Genomic DNA, 20,639 nt, shown 5'->3' with positions numbered 1-20,639 from the left:
GATTTGTCTTTGTAAACATGTACCTTAACATGTTTTGTTTATATGAATTAATTTTTATATTAATTGGATGAACAGTAGAAAGTATTTATCCTACCCTCATGCTTTAGAAAAGTCCTGTCATAAATATGTGTATAGTGTTTTATTGTAGACAAAGAAATTTCATGTAACTTTCTTATGAGATAAAGCAAAACCAAAAGGCAAGGTAAGGAACAGCAATGATTATTAACTTTATATTCCAATTTTGCAGACAAGAAAACCAAGGCATAGAAAGATAAAGGGATGCAGGGCCTACAATAAGGCAAGCAAGGTACTTAGGGCTTGAAATTTCTGGAGACCCTTGCTTGCAGGGCATGTGAATACAGACTGGGTCCTGAGCCCGAGTGCCACCTTACCTCATGCTCCTGGCTATGATGTGAAGCTACCACATCATACAGCCAGGCAGTGGAGGAGAGATGCCGAGACCAGAACCTGGGCTGCCTGTTCTTTCTTTACCCTTCCTCTTTCTAGGTCAGAAAAAAACACACCTATATTAGAAAATGCAGAAGTACACACCAATATTAGAAAATGCCTCCCTCTACCCGAAGTCTACATCTGCATCCTTGAAACCCGTGAGCACGTCCTCTTAATTAGAATGCGGGACCTTGCAGATATGGTTAAGAATCTTGAGATGAGGAGGTTGGCCTGGGTGATCCCAGTGAGCCTCATGTAATCACAAGAGGTAGCATTTAAAGAGGTGAGGGAGCTGGGGAGACGATGAGATAGACTTAAGCTGTGAACCACTAAGACTTAGAACTAGGGCCAGAGGGTGGCAATTGGAGGCATAAACTCATTCTGTATAAGGACTTTCCAACGGCCCAAGAATTTCAAAAATAAAGCAAAATTATTTTGGAGATAATGATCTCCCTAGGACCCTGAGTATTCAAACAGAGATTGGGCAACTATAATGTGGGGACGAGATTAGAGCATTGAATAGAAGATGTGAGGGGTTTTAGACACTCTCATACTGAAATTCTCCACTGTGAGATTTACACTGCTTCATTTCCCGAGATTTGGTTCTCTATTTCCAGAGATAAAGTGGCCACAAGTAAAAGAATACTTATAATTCTCTCACATCTCACTCTCTTGGTAAGATTCGATCTCCATAGGAATTCCAAAATGCCACAGCACAATGCTTCTTCTCATGGAAGATACAATGCCTTGTTAAATAAGTTTTTCTGTAGTAGGAAATTTAATACCAGATGTTTTTGCCGGCCCATCCAATGGAGTCTTTTGTGAATTCCACCCAAATCCCCTTGTTGGTGAGCTCTAAATTTGAGTACATGGGGTGCTTAGGAAAGTGTGACAGTGAGATTTTTGAAGTAGTCCCTATTTCTTTCCTTTAAAGTAGGTGCCACAACATTTTTCCAACCACTGGGTTTTGTGTTTAAGAGACCGTGAAGGAGAAACCTTCTCTAGAGCCCTTCTGGGTCTGGCTGCAGTCCACTTCTGCCAGGGTCCTGCCATGTGTAAATCACACCCAAATACGTCCAAATTGAGCCTATCCATCACATGCTGGCGGTGACATGGGCTGTGCTGTCCGTAAATCTGGTGAAAATAATGTATTTGTGCTGTGAGATGACATCCCATAATGAGATTGTGATATCCTACAGCATGTGGTTTGCTATTTGTGACAAAGATGAATTTCACAGTGAGAGAGCAGCTGCTGAGAGTCTACGAGACCTGGTGGACACATGGAAAGGAGCAGTCCCTTTCAGGCCATCCAGTCACCGCTCTTCTCTACTGGAAATAATGTCTCAGGACTGCCAAGAGTAAATTTCCAAACTGAATTTTCTCTAAAGAGTAGCTGAGTAGAGAGAGTCAAGTATCATATGGTCTCACTTATTTGTGGAGCATAACAAAGAACATGGAGGACATGGGGAGATGGAGAGGAGAGGGAGTTGAGGGAAACTGGAAGGGGAGATGAACCATGAGAGACTATGGACTCTGAAAAACAACCAGAGGGTTTTGAAGGGGCGGGGGGGGGGGTGGGAGGTTGAGGAACCAGGTGGTGGGTAATAGGGAGGGCACGTACTGCATGGAGCACTGGGTGTGATGCCAAAACAATGAACACTGTTATGCTGTAAATAAACAAATAAAAAAAGAAAAAAAAAGAAAAAAAAGAGTAGCTGAGTATTTAGGTAAAGCAAAAACTCTGAAGGCAAAAATAAATAAATAAATAAATGTATAGAAGACATTCCTCAGTATTCTTTGATTGCACTTGTGGTTTATGGTAACACAATCCAACAGTCCACAATTGAGAGTATGTGACAGACTCTTGTGCCCTTGGTGCATGCAATGAGTGCAAAGCAAAAACTGCCTTTATGTTCAAAATAGAATAAACACTCTGAGATATTCTGATTCTTACTCCCAGAGTCACATATGGAAACCTTGTAGATATTCATCACTTTCAAGGGTCCTAAAAGTAGTCTTGAATGCCTGCCACATAAAGTATGGTCCCTAGAACAGTGCTATCAGCATCACCTGGGAGCTCATTAAAAAAAGCAAACTCTTGGGTCCCTTCCCAGATCTACTGAATTAGAATCTGCATTTTAACAAGTTTTCCAGGTGGTTCTTGTACACGTTAAGTAGGCTCATCAGCACTGTAATAATGATAATAATATAACACAAATAATTCCAAATATGTGTATATAATTTTTTGCATTTTATGAAGCTCTTTCACAATCATTACCAAACTTGAGCTTTTCAATAATCTTGTGAAGTAGGCAGTAGTCATTATCCTCATCTTATTGTTGAAGCAATCTGAGTTCATTGTGATCAATGGTTTTGTCCAAGATACATGCAGGTAAATAAAAAGCCTCCATTCAACCGTCTTTTCTCCCAAACCCAGGACCCCTTGCTCACCATTGGTAGAGCACGTGCTCTGGGTTCCTTCTGTCCCCAAGAGAGAGGAGAAACTCTATGAAGCCACTCATACACTCCTCCCCTTCATGAATGAGAACAGACACTTATAAATGACCAGCTGAACCTAGGGTTTTTGTGAGTGAGTCAGTTACAGAGCTTGGGTGATTCCAATAGGGTCAAACCTGACCTCTATCGTATTAATTCTGAATTCTGATAGGTCCAGCCTTAGCCACTCCATGTTATGACCTGATTTAGGATTGATCACACAGGTCAACTTGGTGATACCAAGACCTGTGAAAGCCTATTAACTCTACAATTCCTTGAAGAACACTACTTCTCCAGAAAAAAGTTTCCCAGGCCAGCCTCTGAAACACAGACTAAGACTGCAAGCATTCTCTGTGATATACGGCCTCTGGCCAGAGATGCTCAGGAATGCTTTTGATGATGATGGGGTGACCTATTAGCCACTAAATGTGGTGTACAATGTAAAATTGCTCTGGGGACTTTTATACACTGGCCCTAGCATTCATGAGGATCTTGTGACAGGATGAAGCCAGCAATCAGGGTTACTCAGATACAGGCTGACAGAGCTGTACAACCTCTCTTGGAACCCTGTACTCCAAGAAACATGAGGCTGTTCAGAACCTCCTGGACATGAGCACATGGGGGCAGTGGAATAAGGGGGAAATGTTTCAGGGAGGAGCGGCCAAGGACAGGCTAAGTTGATCAGACACAGGTCTTTTGTTCTAGTGTATAAGAGCTTGATATGAAATTTTAAATCAAGAAGGCTTTGTGTCAAAGAGAAGAAAGTGATACAGGCATTTCGGGGGATTTTGAGCAGAAAAGTTAAGTCATTGAGCTTCTCTTCTCATGTAGTATTCTCAGTTAACATTTTTGAAAATTAATCAACTTATCTGTATAATGGGCTAGATAGGTCCTTAAGGAGATTTTTAAAGTTCAAAAAGGAGCTGAGGACAATGGTGAATTTTTTTCCCGAACTGAGTGAGGAGTAGATGTTGCAGAATACATGAGAACGGTCATGGAAAAGCAAACTGATGCTAACTCAGAACTTAACCTGTGTTCTTGTAGAGCAGTGATTTAGATTTTGGAAGATTCAGTTCCAACATGCATAATTCACTTAAGGTACTTTTGTAATTGTATGCAATCCGTATGGGTTTTTCTACCCCTAAAGAATTCCCTTAGGGATACTGAACACGACTCCTTATGCTCTACTGACACACCATTTCTTTCCTGTAATTCTGAGATGATAAAAATCAGATTCTGACTGCATTTCTATCACCTTCCTTCTTCCCTCTCTAAAAGCCTAATCATGCATAAACCCACCGGCACAACCTCTCCGGTTTGTGGAATCACATTTGGTAATGATGTTATTTATGCCTGCGTCCTTGTTAAAATATTAAACATGGTTACTGATTTCTGTCTCACCTGCAGCCACACTGAGGGAAAGGTCTGCCTTCTTATCTGGAAATGATTTTTTTTCCTTTGGAGGCTGACTTGTGTTCTCATTTATCTTTTTTCCCCTTATGTCTTTCACTGAGAAGAGAAAAGGCCCAATCTGTAGCAAATCAGAAAGAAAAGTAATGCTGCAGAAGCTCCTTTCTGGTGACCTTTGACCAGTCACCTGCTCAAAGAAATGTGTGTTTTTCTGGCCCAGATTCTAAAACACACTTGGTCCATTAACATTTTATCACATGGCATCTCAGCGAAAAGAGGCCCATAAAGATACTACTCGTATAAAAATAGTAATGCTTTTCATGACAGAAAATTGAAAAACATGGTGTTTTCCTATGGAAGAAAAAATTATCCCAAATTTTGGAGTAGACTAGAAGAGCTAAGAAGGCCCTACAAGGGCCTTTTGGTTCTCTAGTTAAGATGTTACCGTAAGTCAGAGTGCCTGAGTGGCTTGGTCTGTTAAGCATTTGCCTTTGGCTTAGGTCATGATCTCCAGGTCCTGGGACCAGTCCCACATTGGGCTCCCTGCTCAGTGGGGAGTCTGCTTCTCCCTCTCCTACCTCCTGCTCATGCTCGCTCTCTCTCTCAAATAAATAAATAAATAAATAATCTTTTTTTAAAAAAAAGATGTTATCACAAGTCAGGTATTTTTATTAGTCCATCTTCAGAGACAAGGAAATGGAAGCTCAGGGAGGGTGGGTAACTTGCCCCAGGTCGCACAGCTAGCTAGGGCAGAGCTGGGACTTAAACACAGAACTGATGCTTTTAAACCACTGCGTTATAGTGTCACTCATATGAGACTCTGGGTGAAATGTGTTCTGTTAACTCTAAATTTGCCAGGTGCAAATGGGCCATTGTCAAACTTCTGTCCCCTTCATGTTTATGCTCCCATTCCTTTCCTCACGGTTTTTCCTTCATTCTGGAATGCTTTTGCTACCTGTCTCCCCCTGTTGAAAAGCACCTCTCATTTTTCAAAGGGCTGCTCTAAGAAATTCCTCTCCCTCATCCTTCCTTCATTTTCCTCATTGGTACTAATACCTCTCAGTTATATATTGCTAGAAGACCTTCTAAGAAGACAGGAAAAACTAAATCCCTTCTTGTGCTCGGTCCCAACCTTTTCCCTGGGGTAACCACATTAATTTTTGCTAGGCATTTACTTTCATTCATGTACTTAGAAACGCCCAGTTTTTTCCCCTTTCATATTATTCTGCAACTTTTTAAAAAATGTCTTGAAGGTATTCACATGCCAACATGTCACACAGAACTGCTTATTTACAAGAAGTCTCCATTTATCCAAGTCTGTGTTTGTGTATTTTTTTTTTAAAGATTTTTTTATTTTATTTATTTAACAGAGAGAGATCACAAGTAGGCAGAGAGGCAGGCAGAGAGAGAGGAGGAAGCAGGCTCCCCGCGGAGCAGAGAGCCCGACGCGGGGCTCGATCCCAGGACCCCGAGATCATGACCTGAGCCGAAGGCAGCGGCCTAATCCACTGAGCCACCCAGGCGCCCCTGTGTTTGTGTATTTTAATAAATCATATAATCTTCACATTTATAGGAATTTTATAGTTTGGGTTGTTATTGTGATTGCCATTTTTATTTTATACTTTTTAACTGGTATATTTAGGAGAGCTATTGATATTAAATAAAGCATATTAAATATTAATATAATAAAATATTAAATATATCTTAATCTTTATAATTTAAAAAATGGATTCTCATGGATTTTCTAGATAGACGATCGTATTATTGGCAAATAATGAGCCTTTTTTAAAAAAAACTTCTTTTCCCATAGTTAATGGATTTGTTTGTTCCTTTATTTTGTCTTACGTTATTGGTAACATCTCTGAGAGGTTTACTATGGTGTACACCTCTAACTTGTTGTATTTAAGTGGGGACATTTCTAATGTTATGAATGACATTTATGTTGGGTTCCTGGAGTATGGCATCTTTCTAATTTGGAAAGATTTTTTAGGGGTATTTTTCTGATGGCTTTTACTCGCAGATAGCTATTTTATTCCTGTACTGCTTTCTTGTCTGTTGAGATTTTCTTCTGGTTTAACTTATTTCCTCTGTTGCTGTAGTGACTTACATGGACATTGTCTCTGCTCATGCCATTTTGTACTCTTCTCATTAACTTATCAGTTTTAGTCTTTTTTTACATTACTCTTTTTGCGTGCCAGCCACATTCTTGTTTCCCTGGAGGGTCCTTAAAAACCATAACACTTTCCTACTGTGAATTCTCAATTAATGTTGAATGATACATCTTCATAAAAGTTCACATCTATTATGTCACCCGATGAGCACCGTACCCAACACGGTCAGCTGTTATTCTTATATTTCAAATTTGTGTAAACTGAAGCTCAGGTCCTAGGACTCAAGCCAATATCTGGACCAAAGCTAGGTCTCAAAGGTAAGCTCTCTTATTCTAGGCCCAGTGTTCTTTTTTGCTGATCCATTGATGATAATTGCCCTAGGTTGGTGATGTTCATCAATCGAGGAAGCATTCATGTTTTCTACATTTGTTGGAGGATGTAGGCAGCTCTGAAGGGAATTTTTCACTACCTGAATGGTGCTTCCAAACCGGAAGGGGAAGGGGCTGATCTGGTGGATGAGTTTACGTGTGAAGCCCCATTGTTGATCAGGGGCCAGTCAACCAGCCAGTTCAGGTACTGATAAAAATATGCACAGTGAAAAGAATTTCATTAAAAATGCCCTCCCTACTTGTAGGAAGGAGCCTGATACTGAATCCTGGTCAACTACCAGAACTTGACCTCTCTCAGAATCACAGAAGGTTGAGGCTGACAGGCACCTCAGAGACAATCGATGCCATCTCCTTCTTTTACAGATGGGTGAAATGAGATTCAGAAAAGAGAAATGACTTTCACAGGTCAACAGGTGTGTTAGTAAATGTCCCCTGTGGTCTAGAATTATCTCTTTTGGTATGGATTAAGAATTTGTTTAATCTCACAGACAAAAGAAATGCCTGGCTAGATAAATCTTTGCTTATTCTGTGATTGCAGGCCATTTCAGTTGGATCTTGCGCAAGATCAGATAGATTTTTAAACAAATCTGGAAATGAAACTGATGGCAATGGTAATTATAAGTGTTATGGGCTGCAGGAAAAATTGTAGAGACCTGGAGACTTTCTCATTTCCTATCACTGAGGCACAATGATCACAGAGATCAAATCATGAGTGGGGTCCTGGGCTCTTTCCTAATGAAACCCAGTCTGATGTACTGTCAATTTTGGATTCCTAGGCCAGGCTATGCACCTGATGCTACTCTGTAAATAGTTCCTAAAACTAAAAAACAAAAAACAAAAAAAAACCCCACCTCATTGTTTCCACATTGGACAAAACCAAAGGGTAAGGATCAATTGAATGGTACTTCATAGTCAATTTGGCGTTCATCGTCATACCTACATATTGCGCTATCATCATTCTTTTTTTTTTGTTGTTAAGATTTTATTTATTTATTTATTTGACAGACAGAGATCATAAGTAGGCAGAGAGGCAGGCAGAGAGAGAGAGGAGGAAGCAGGCTCTCCGCTGAGCAGAGAGCCCAATGTGGGGCTCGATCCCAGGAGCCTGGGATCATGACCCGAGCTGAAGGCAGAGGCTTTAACCCACTGAGCCACCCAGGTGCCCCTGTGCTATCATCATTCTTGAGGCTGGAAGCAAAACCAAGTCAAGGGAATACTTGATATTCAAGGAGATATCCAAGTAGAGAACTGAAGGCGATTTTTTTAAAATTAAGGACTTTATTTATTTGACAGAGAGTGAGAGACAGTGAGAGAGTGAACACAAGCAGGGGGAGTGGTAGAGGGAGAAGCAGGCACCCCACTGAACAGGGAGCCCGATGCGGGGCTCAATCCCAGAACCCTGAGACCATGATCTGAGCAGAAGGCCGACGCCTAACGACTAAGCCACCCAGGTGTCCCCGAAAGCAATTTTTAAAAATAGTTAAAAATAGTTAAAGAGGTTCCGAGGTTTGATATATATATATATATATATATTCTGTTATTCTGTCTCTACATTATCAACAAAACTACTTGCCATAAGCTATTTTATTTTACTAGACACACTACAGAGATATTCAGATAAATGTCATAGCTCCGTTGTCCAAAGACTTAGTTTTACAGTATATCCAGATAACTGTCTTATATCATTAATAAGAAATAATGAGAAATAATATATTTTTAACAAAGTCCAAAGAGAACATCATCCTAAGAAGATAACGTGTCCATAAATAGAGCCCTGTGGGGAATGGTGGTGTGTGGGGTATGCTGGGTCTGCTTTGGGGATGTGTGCAGTGGAAGAGGTTGTGAAATGTCACAAAAAATGTTTTGATTTGAAATAACAGGTAGAATACTTTTCCTCCAAAAATGTATCACCACCTGTCTTACTCAGACCATATCTGTATTGTATAGGGCCTCCACAATTCAACCAATAACTCCTTTGTTCATGTTGATATATCATTTCTTAACTGTTTTCAAACGCTTTCATGCTAGGTCTTCCCAACAAGACTGACTGTAAAATCCTGAAGGATGTGACTATTTTTGGAATTTTCTTCAGTTCATCTCTACAGCCAGAGGTGTTCAGTGAATGCATGTGAATGTGCTGATGTAGATTAACCGGTAAGCAGATAAAAGCATTCATCAGATCCATAAAACCAAAGCACAAGTGCCTGCTTCAAACACCAGGGAACACTGAGGGCATTTTAAGAAGCCACAGATACACGTGGGGCATTGACTGTCGCAGACCCTGCGTGCTCCTTAATTGAGCTTCTAAGAAGACTTGGAATTGGCTTCCAGCGACTTTCCTCTATATTAATCTCCCTATAGTCTGAAACAAGACAACGTAAGACAGAATAGAAGAATCAGGGTCTTCGAGCTCATATGCCTTCCCATGAGAGTTTCATGGTTGCTTGAAGAAGTCTCCAGAAAACACCTCCCAGATTTAAAAGATAGAGGGTGTGCCTAGCAAACAACATGCTGCCACCTTCTGGTGAGATGGTTACAGAATATTTTCTCTGTCATTCCCATCAAATAGAAATCAGAAATACAGAATTGTAACAATAACGTCTATACTACTCTTGATGGCTAACAACCCCCCTGACATGCATTATCTCATTTAATGTTTGCAAGATCCTTATGAGGCCTATAATTATGCCCGCATTAGACAAGGAGAAAACTGAGGTTCAGAGAGGGTATGCAACCTTCTGAAAGCCACATCAAGACGGGCAGATGCAAGCTGAAGCTTTGTAAACCAAGATGCGTTCCTCATTGACACAGTGAAGAGTGAACCATTTTTTAAAAAAGATTTTATTTATTTATTTGACAGACAGAGATCACAAGTAGGCAGAGAGGCAGGCAGAGAGAGAGAGAGAGAGAAGCAGGCTCCCTGCCAAGCAGAGAGCCCGATGCGGGACTCGATCCCAGGACCCCGAGATCATGACCTGAGCCGAAGGCAGTGGCTTAACCCACTGAGCCACCCAGGTGCCCAAGAGTGAACCATTTTTTTCCATGCCTTGACAAATATAAACCGTATCTGCCAAGCACCTGGAAGAAATGTGTGGAATCTTTTGTCTGATCACCTCATATCACTGCCTTCTAGTGTGCGACTGACACATAACGCCCACTGTCTGGCTCTGCAAAGGGCAGCAGCATCTTCCTGAACTGAACCGTGGAAGGTAGGGTGGAGTGGGGTGGGGAGTGAATTTTTCTCCTGTCACCCTTGAACCAGGCACGATGTATTTTCTTCTACTCTTTTTATCCCTTACAATTTTCTCAGTAATCTTGAAATGCAAATTGAATTTTAAAAAAACAAAAAACAAAAAACAAAACTCTTGGTGGCTTCCTAGTTATCCCAAACCCACTGTACAGTATTCATGGCTCCCACACCCAGGTGTACCACCCCCATCACACATCCTCTGTACCATACCTCCCCAGATCCCAGACATTCCTTTCAGATATGGGGTATTTTTAGCAGCTTTCCATCTGACTCTGCCTAGCAAAACCCTATTTGTCCCTTAATGCCACCTCCTCTATTATTGATGCCCTAATCTCTTTAATGCTTAGTCAGTACTATTCTAGCTCCCAGTGGGTTTCTTTCCTTCAATTTTCATGACAGCTTGTTGTTTTCCTATTAGTCTGCCTCACTAGCTTGTCCACCTAGTGGGTAGGAACTCATCCTTATTAATTTCTGTAACCTCTAACAAAGCTTTGTATACATTAGGTGCTTAGTAAATATTTGTCATTAATTGAATTATCTCACTCCCAGAAAATCCCAGGGAGTACCGCCCGGATTATAAGAGCCAGGGCAAATCATATCCCCCATTTCATAATATGGGGGATATAGGGAGACAGGTATCTATGGCCATTCTCCATAAAATTAAGAAAGAGACCACCAACAGCTGTGATCCTACCGCCACTCCTACGTTTGCTCTTCTCTGTGTGGAGCAATAACTTTTAGAAAGATACTTTCTGTGGAACATCTTTTCCTTTCATTCCTTTTGTGCCACATTGTCAAATTCCTACTAGCAGAAAGCATTTATGTTAGAGTCTCTGTTTGATTGATGGTATTTGTAATCAGAATATTGATCTCCAAGAAGGCTTGTCTGGTCTTGTACCTAAATAATAATGGTAGCAGATAATACTTGTATAAATATTCTAGACATATTCTATCCTTGTTATGGGCTTTCTCTCTCTCTCTTTAACTTTCATTTTAAAGTATTTTTTAACTCAGAAAAGATGCCAAAACAGTACAAAGAATTCCCATAGTTCAGTCCCATTAATTTATACTACAGTCGTTTTGGAGAGCGTTTTGCACCAAAAAAAAAAAAAAAATGTTTATAAATATATACGAATATTAGAAGCATTATTTGTTATGACAGAAACTGGGAAGGATCTAAGTAATCAGAATAGAGGATTCATTACATAATTATATCAAAAGAATGAATCCATGGACATGAAAAAGAAATTCTTTAAGGATGTTTAAAGAGAAATGCTCCATGTATTAGTTTGCTTGGGCTGCTATAACAAAATACCACAAACATGTAGCTTAAACAACAGAAATTTATTTATTATGTTTCTGGCCTTGAGTTGCAGAGGGACACCTTCTCTCTGTAACTTCACAAAGCCATTTTCCCGTTCGCACACATCCTGGGTGTCTCTTCCTCTTCTTATAAAAGACTTAAGTCATTTGGGATGAAGCCCCCACCCTTATGACCTCTTTGACCTTATTTACCTCTGTCAGGGCTTATCGCCAAATACAGTCACATTGTGGATTAGGGCCCCAACATATGAATTTCAGGGAAACACCTCAGTTCATCACACACAAGATATCTTAAGTGAAAAAAGTACATCCACAGAAACGCGCTTCTGGACCTCAATTTTAAAAACATATTCGCACGCACATACAGAGGGCAAAAATAGTGTGGACGTTCACCTGTCAAAATTGTAACAGGAGATACTTTTGAATTGTGAGATCATGAGCTATATTAACTGACTTCATACTTCATTACCTTTTGCAGTTTTCCATAATAAACTACCATTACTTTTATAACCATAAAAAATGTATTACAAGTAATACTGCAGAACTTTAATAGCTTGCAGGTTCTTTCATGTACATGAAAGTATTTGATCTCTTTAACTATGTTATGAGGCAGGAATTATTTTTTCAATTTATAGATGACACAATTGAAGCCTGGGAGGTTTAAGTCACATGGCCAAACACTCAGTCTGATCATATGAATTTTTTTTTTTTTACTATTAATCGAATGTTCTCTCTACTACACCACAGTTCTCCAAAATACCTTCTTTTGATAATACCTTTCTCTGATAAAGAAAAGCCTAACAATACTCCATGATTTTCCCTAATTTGCTAATGATACTTACGAAAGTAGAAGGACAAAGAAAACAGCAAGCGCGGCGGCATCAGAACAAGGGAGGAATGGAGATCCTAGGCGCTGACTTTGTCTCCCATGGAAAGATTTGGGATACAAATGTGTATCAGGAAATAGTAACTTGGGTTGAAAATCGTCACTGGCCTGCTTTTCTTCCGCACCCTTTTTTTTTACAACTGTTGTGCACTTATGAAAATGAAACGTCATTGTAGGAACAGAGAATCCAGCAGGGATTTCAGCAGATTCTGTTACCTGTAAGAATACACACGTGCATAAATACGCCCAGTGAGCCAGAGGCTCCTGACCTGTGAGAAACTTGGAGAAGGAGGAGGGAGAATTTGGGAGAATTTAGGACAAGAATCCTAGAGATCTGCAAGTGTGTAATGGTCTTCTTTAGTGTTCCATGAACACTAAAAGAATGGCCATAGTTACGGTTGGAGAGGCTCTGGAGCAGGAGGTGTCCTTTCACTGGAAAAGTTGTGAATTATTGCTCCATGTCAATAATGGTAAAAAATATCATTTATAATATACTCTTTCCCAGGGCGCCTGGGTGACTCAGTTGGTTGAGCGTCTGTCTTCAGCTCGGGTCATGGTCTCAGGATTCTGGGATAGAGCCCTGTATCGGGCTCCCTGCTCAATGGGGAGCCTGCTTCTCCCTCTGCCAGCTGCTCCCCCTGCCTGTGCTCTCTCTCTCTCTTTGTCAAATAAATAAGTAAAATCTTTTATGTCAGTCTTTATTCCTATCATGGAATCAATGATCGCAATAATTACCATGTAAATTGAGATGTTCTAAGGTGAATTCTATGCTGTATCTCTGAGTGGGTTGAACTTAACCAAGACATTGAACAGTTACAGCCTGCAAGAAGTGGTGTAAGAGCATTGGGCATCGGGATGTCTGGGTGGCTCAGTGGGTTGGGCGTCTGCCTTGGGCTCAGGTCTTAATCCCAGGTCCTGGGATCACATCCCGCATAGGGCTCCTTGCTCAGCAGGGAGCCTGTTTCTCCCTCTGCGGGCCACTCCTCCTGCTTGTGGGCTCTTTCTCTCTCTTGCTCTGACAAATAAATGAAATCTTAAAAAAAAAAGAGAGAGAGAGAGACCAAAAAAAGGTATTGGGCATCCCTCTGGGAGGTGGACATGGTAGGAATGAAGAACTCTGTTGAAATGTGGTAGAGAGCCTCTTCAAGAAGTGATGCTTTTCTAGCACCTACTATGGAATCAGGATCAGAAGTGATGAAATCCTTTTACACGTGGCCTGTGGACAGAGCTCTGGGGCCGGACGCCAGACCCATTTGAATGGCCAGTGCCTCCTTGCTCTGTGCCAACTAAACATCAACCAGAAGTTGTGCATCTCTGTTGGTTTGTGGAATGACAGACAACCGGGGTAAAAGGGATGACAAAATGTATTTCAAGACATTCAAAAAGGTTCTATCTCTTGGTGCTGATTGCCTTGAGACAAGGGTCCAGACATTCCCTTCCAGGGAGGCTCCTGAACAGCTGTCAGGCCTAATCTGGGTGAAAGATGAAAGAGTGACCCAGGGGTTAAAGGCTCTACAGTCTGCTGCAAATCCCCTGAGTTATCTAATCTGTCCAGCAGTGCAGGCTTTCAGCAAAGGAAGCGTTATTTTATAGCTGACCCTTTAACAAAGGGGAGATAGCAACTATTAGAAAATGCAGTAAGTCATGGCCTGAGATCAGGCTGCCTGGCTCAATCCTGTGGAGAATTTCTTTTTAAGTTTGAAAGGCCAGATAAACATCTGGAAAGCCCACACAGACTATGCACAAGAGGCATTGCATTACAATGGGGAGTATTTCCTGGGTTGCCAAGGACACACACACACACAAGGCAGGATACCACCAACCTCAAGTCCTGCACATTGGCCAACTGCCTCCACCCAAAATTTTGCCTGGGAGAATCTGTGTCTCTGTTGTACTTGTGGAAATTTGGTTAAGTCTTTCTCTGGGCTTCAGTGTTCTCATCTGTAAAAGAGAACAGCCAGCCAAGAACAAAAGAGGGGATTTGGACTAGATGGCGCATCCTTGGCAACCCATCATTTTTCAACCTTATACTCATAACAGACCTAATTAATTGGTGATGGCATTTCCCGCAAACCTTGATGCAGGCTTGGGATTCTCAGTTGGTCTGAGGCAGCACCTGAGATGAAACCCATTTGATCTCTTTGCAACTTAGTGATGCGGGTGGCCTTCTCCCCAGCAGTGGAGGTCAGCTTAGTGGCTGAGCCTCATGGTGATACCGCTGGCAAGTGGGGGATAATCGCCATCAGCAGGATGGAGTGAACAGTAGCGCCAACAGTTTTTGGAGGAATTCTTGTGTTTCAGAGATGACACACGTGTCACTCCGGGGGGAGGGGGACCTGAGCAGAAGCGCAAAATACACTTGTAACTGAAATGGGGTGTTTATGATGCTCCAGTGAACCCCCAAAATACTGGGAGAGAGGGGCATTAGAGTTCTGCAATAGCAGGAAGGGGTAGAATTAGAGAAAAATTGTTTACATTGTTAGTGGTACTCTCCGCCACCCCCACTTTGAAAACCTAAGCTGGTATACTATGACAAAAAGATTATAGTTACATGACTTTTTGTATTATTCCTAAGATGGGAATCACAGAACCAAATTCTGGAACTGAATTTTGAGAGCCGGAGAAGAGGGAGGGACTCATCTAGTCCATGGGATCTCAGAAGCCTCTCCCTGCACCTGACCAGGCTGGCTTCATAAGATCACTTGAGTTTGTTCCTAACCTGATTCCTGAGCCCAGCTCTCAAAGATATGGATTCAAGGGGTTTGGTTGGGTTCGAACCAGTTCCCTCAATGGAACCTGTGCAATGATTACCCAGGTTTGAAAATCAACAATTTAGCCTAACCTCATCATTCTGAAGGTGAGAACGCTGAAGTAGACTTGGAAGAAATGGCTTGCCCAATCTCCTCTAGCCAGTGACACCTCTGCAAATAGGATCTACGTTTTCTGACTGCCAGTCCCAGACCAAGGGGCGGGATCATTCTCCTGGAGTTTCTTGGAACAAATGACCATTCGTGTCAATGATGCCAACCCCACTGGTAGGGAGCAGGGTTGCCTTAAGCCAGGGAGGGGTCGGTCCCGAGAAGTACTCCAGCACCGGCCACATGTTGCCTGAGAGGAAACCCATAGGTCAATGCATCAGATGCATCAGTGATTTCACTTTCTAGTTTTATGTAAATCTGTTTTTGCCAATTCATTTGTTGGAAAAATAGTGAGGAATGGAGACTAGATGTACTTCGACACAAAAGTTTAATCTCTGGTTAAATTATGAAAGGGAAACTGAGGCATGATAGGTACCCCTCGCAATGATTTGTGCCTCCAGACAAGGGCTGCTCTTTAGTCTAACTGCTTGGTCTCCCAGGCACTGGCTCTTGGCTCCTCCCACAGACACAGCCCCACAGCACACCGCACACCTGCTGCCAGAAGGATCTTCCGACGACTCTGATTCCAACTCGTTGTTCTGCTGCAAAAGCTCCGGTGACTCCTCAGGGAAGGAGGTCAGTCACTCTGGCAACCAAAACCATTTAATAGGCTGCCTCTCACCTTACCTCTCCACATTTTCTCCTGCTATGCTGACTACAAACCCTGCTGGAGTCGAAACAGTTTTGTCCATTGTTTCTACTTTCATTCACATCGCAACATACTTTCATTTCAAATCGCCTATTCAAATTCCATCTGCCCAAAAATGTTCACCTCAGATCCCTGATCCATTAGGAAATACTTCTTGTCGTCCATGACGATGCGCTAAGCACTGGAGAGTCTTGGGTGAATAATTCAGATACGATTTGTACTTCACCATCTGGTGGAAAAGCTTGACATTGAATGACTAATTTCTAATGATGTGAAGAGCGTTCCAAGAAGGAGAACAGGTGTCAGGGAAGTGTTTACCAGAAAGAAATGACCAGCCATTAGGCCCTTCCTCCGGGCAAGTGTGACCGTAGCATCTTCTGGAGTCTTTTCTGCCCTCCATATCTACACATTTTTTTATATAGATACAGTTTACCTGCTGTTTAGGTAATTTAGGTATTTGTTTCTCCAGTTAGACTAAAACCTCTTGTACGACAGTGTCATATTTTTAGTGCTTTCTGTACTTCAGTAGGTACTAATGTAGCCTAAATCAGAAGACAAGCACGTTCTTAGGAAAGACAGTGTTTCATTATGGTTTCTGACTAAAATGTTTTCACTTCCATTGTTTTACTTGATACTCCCAATAAGCTTATGAATTAGGTATCATGATGACTGACTTATAGTCAGAAAACTGAAGCTCAGAGAATTTGAGTGATTTGTTGAAGGCCAAGCAGCTAATTATGTCCGGAGTCCAAACAAGGACCTAGATTCTTCCATTCTTATTTTAAACCTTTTCCAGTGTAACATGGAAGCAAGTGAATACATGATTCTCTTACCATTTCTTACCATTCTTTTTTCTCTTTCCTTTTCCTCTGTCCTGTTTTTTTTTTTTTAAGATTTTATTTATTTATTTGATGGATAGAGATCACAAGTAGGCAGAAAGGCAGGCAGAGAGAGAGAAGGGGAAGCAGCCTCCCCGCTGAGCAGAGAGCCGGACTCGGGGCTCAATCCCAGGACCTTGGGATCATGATCTAAGCCGAAGGCAGAGGCTTTAGCCCACTGAGCCACCCAGGCGCCCCTCCTCTGTCCTGTTTAGATGCCCATCTGTATGTTTCAGATTCGCTTTACCCCTCACTTCCTGTTTGTTCAGGACAGCCCATCTCACCACAGGGCTGTGATCAGTTGTTTTTTCAAGAGGTTCAGGGGGAAGGGATTACTGGTCTCATTGTGCTGGCGTACTACAGGCAGTTGTCTTCTGGTGTGTTCCCCAGAAGGAGACCTTGAGACCAGGACTACTGTGTGAGTTAAGAAAGCACTCCAGAAAAACCCAGGGAGTTAGGGAGGGAAATAAGATGTGGAAGTGGAAGAAGCCAAGCAATGTCTGGCAACTCCATCCTGTTCACAGGCACACTGGGGTATAAAACACCCATCAGACTGTCCCCACTGGGGACAAGTACCTGGCTTTCAGATTTTACCATTCTGTCATTGGCCAACGGCCACCCCCAGGGCATGTAAATCCCAGGTATTCAGCTTTCTGTCTGAGTGAGCAAGGAGTCTCTGAAAAGTCACAGGGGTGGGCCTTTCCAAGCAAAAGCAATATGGAATTGGGGGAAGAGTGTGCTTGAAATAGCAAAAAGAATCTGAGGGAGTCTGGCCAGAACAACAACAGGGTGTGCTATGGCAGGTCAAGACTCTATAACGTAAGGGGTTTTACATCTTAGGGTGCCCCAAACCTCTTTGAGGATTGGATGCACGCATTAGACTCTCGCCTTCCAAAAGACGTAAATGCTTATAGTGGCCCGCATTCATAAGTCCCCAGACCGAGGGGGCCTGTGTTAAACATAGCGAGTCTAGTAGATCTGAGAGGCGTCCGTGAGGCTGTTCTAACTAAAGACTAAGTTCCTAGGCTTCCATTCCTAAGATTCTGCTCTCCAAGGAAATGCCATATGCTGAGCTGCATAACCTTACGTTATTTCATTACTCAAGTAGTTACAGAGCAGAAGGAGAAGGCATTTTTCCAGGCGGCCTCATTCAAAGATGGAGCAGCACTGCCATGTGACCTCAAGAAAACCTCAGTCCTATTAGCTAGAATGACATGAGGATAATGAATAAGAGCCTCCGATAGCTGAGAAGCATCCCTTGGGAGAGAAGGCTCACAGGCTCGAGCTCTGCAGACTATGGATAGCAGGTCTCCTTGGATAGGAGGGTGTAAACACAGAAAATCAAAACCAAGCCTGTGGGGCCCGCTCCCACATATGTAGCAGCTTTGCAGCCGTTGCCTCTTTGCAGCTCACTTAGGACTCCCTGGGCTCACATCTATTTAATTAACACAAAAGGCAACTTCTTCCTTCCTCACTGTGGAGAACTCCACGGAGCCCTGTCTTGACGGGTCAGGCGCAAAATGACAGATGGGGCTAACGTCCCCTTCCCCCACACCATCAGAATTCCTCTCTTGCCCTTCCTCCTGACCTTGGAGGACACAGCCTTATTACCAGGCTGCTGCATTTAGGAACTGTGGAGCTCCACCTGATTGGAATCTTGATGGCGATCAAGGAAAAGACTTTACCTTGCCCTTTGTCTTTAAACCTCCAGGATTATTTGCATTTAAATTGATTATTTATTGTTTATTGTTCAAAGATTTTTATAAACTTACATTGTTTCCACTGTCAAAAGCACTATTGGTATTAAAAATAAAAAAAGATGTTAAACAGAATGCAGAACATGGTTCCATTTATGGAGAAATGTGTGTAGGTATGCTTTTATATGCATTGAAATCTGGAAGTTTTCCAGCATTCTGCTAAAAGTCCGCTAAATCTTACTCCCTGGGGAGAGAGATTATGTAGGGATTTTTATATTTTCTGTGTGGTGTGGATTTTTGACAACAGTAAGAAAAAGTACCATGATATATCCATTAGAAAAAGAATTTATGATTAAATCAGTTTCACAAGGAATTATATCTTTACTCCTTTTTCTTAAACAACTATTTTCACCATTCTTTGGCCTATTTTAGATCTTTCCATGTGTAGCCGTTATAGTAATTACAGAGACTATGTAATAATTTTTACTTGACTTTTCCACTTAATGTTATTTCATTTGCACTTTCCTGAGAACAGAGTCTGCATATTTTTATTAATGGATGCTTAATTGTCCATTGATTTGATGTCTATTTTTAATGGCACAGTTCCCTTTAGAAATTGTACAGTACCTTTTTGCCAATGAAATGTGAAAAGAGTGGTTGATGGGAGAGAAAGTCTCAAATCCTTAGCAGGGACCCTGAATTATTATCACCAATAAAGAGGTGCTAGATCATTCGGGAAACTACCTTTGGCTTTGAAGCCAGTAACCAATGAGTTAACAGGACTGATACTGACAGCTGCAGCTTTTCCTTTGTCTTTAAATCTCCCTGCCTCTCCCTCCTGTTCAGGACAGTGGATTTGAGGCTTGCCCTATTGTCTCCTTGTTTGGCTGCCTCTCAAATAAACCCTTTCCATGCTGCACACCGGATGTCTCAGTGATGGTCTTCACTGTGCATTGGATAGACAAATTTGGGTTCTGTTACAGTCTGTTTCAAGCACTTCTTTCCTCACTTCCAGTAGATACTTACGGATCCCTACTATCCCTACTATCCCTACTATGGTACTATCCCTACTATGCCAGATATTTACTGGATCCCTACTATTCTTACTATGGTACTTCCTCCACATTTCTTGAATTGTAGCATCATGGAAACTTCACAGAGAAATAGAATGGGTGGAGGTCATCTGAGTCCAGGCAGCCTACCAACCAGCTCCCCCACAACCAAATAGCCTGAATTTGAAGACTAGACTCGAACCCTTTTACTGTGCAAGTTAAAGGAAAGGTAAAAACTACAGTTCCCCAGAGGGTGAGAGCAAGACTGATATCAAGCATTATCTTCTTATGGCTATGGGCATGTTCTTCCCAGAACCAGGGATTTCTCTGGGCATGCAGAAGAGATTCCATTCTTTCTCAACTTACTTCCTTTGCAAAAGTCCCTCAAGAGTCTATAACAATTCTCTCTTTATTCCTCTGGATTGCTTTTCCCTTTGGCAACCAATCAGAATCTGAGTACAGAGCCCTGGAATGTGGCTCATGTTTGTCCTACAGGCCACACTCCCTTCAATTTATAGGTAAGGAGATAGGGCCAAAGAGAGAATATAATTGGCTCCAGCACACACAGCATCAGCTAGCCCTGTAGATGATGAAGCTGGGGAAACTTCTAAATTAGATGGCTAGGTAAGGTTTCCATATGCACCTGTTAGTATGTATTTCTACTTTTACATTTCCATATCTGGCTTTAACTGGCCTGTATTCTAAGATTCTCTGATCCTCCCAGCTGCCAGTTAATTCTCATTTGTACTTCTTTTGTGATACTTACCACTTTTTTGCTATGTTATGATTACTTTTCATCTCTGTAATCTTTATCCCTCGATTCCAAATTCCTTGGGGAAGGGATCCATGTCTTAGGTGTACATTCCCTAGAGATCTTCATAAAACAGCCTAGTTAATGCTGATCAAAGGAAAGTACATATATTCTTTCTTCTAGAAAACCTACAAAATATTTTTGTAGAACAAAATAATACAGAGGTTTAGGACATTGGCTCATCATATTACAGCAGTTAAGGCATTGAAGTCTCTGGCTTCTGTATTGGGATGACAGTTCCATGTGTAGTTGCCATATAGTGTCTGGCAAACTGTTTAACTCTCTACTTTGGTGATCTCTTCTGAACACTGGAGGAAGT

Source organism: Meles meles, chromosome 4, assembly GCF_922984935.1.
Source record: "Meles meles chromosome 4, mMelMel3.1 paternal haplotype, whole genome shotgun sequence".
Lineage (NCBI taxonomy): Eukaryota > Metazoa > Chordata > Mammalia > Carnivora > Mustelidae > Meles > Meles meles.
The sequence above is the reverse complement of the archived record's forward strand: the minus strand, read 5'-3'. Positions refer to the sequence as shown.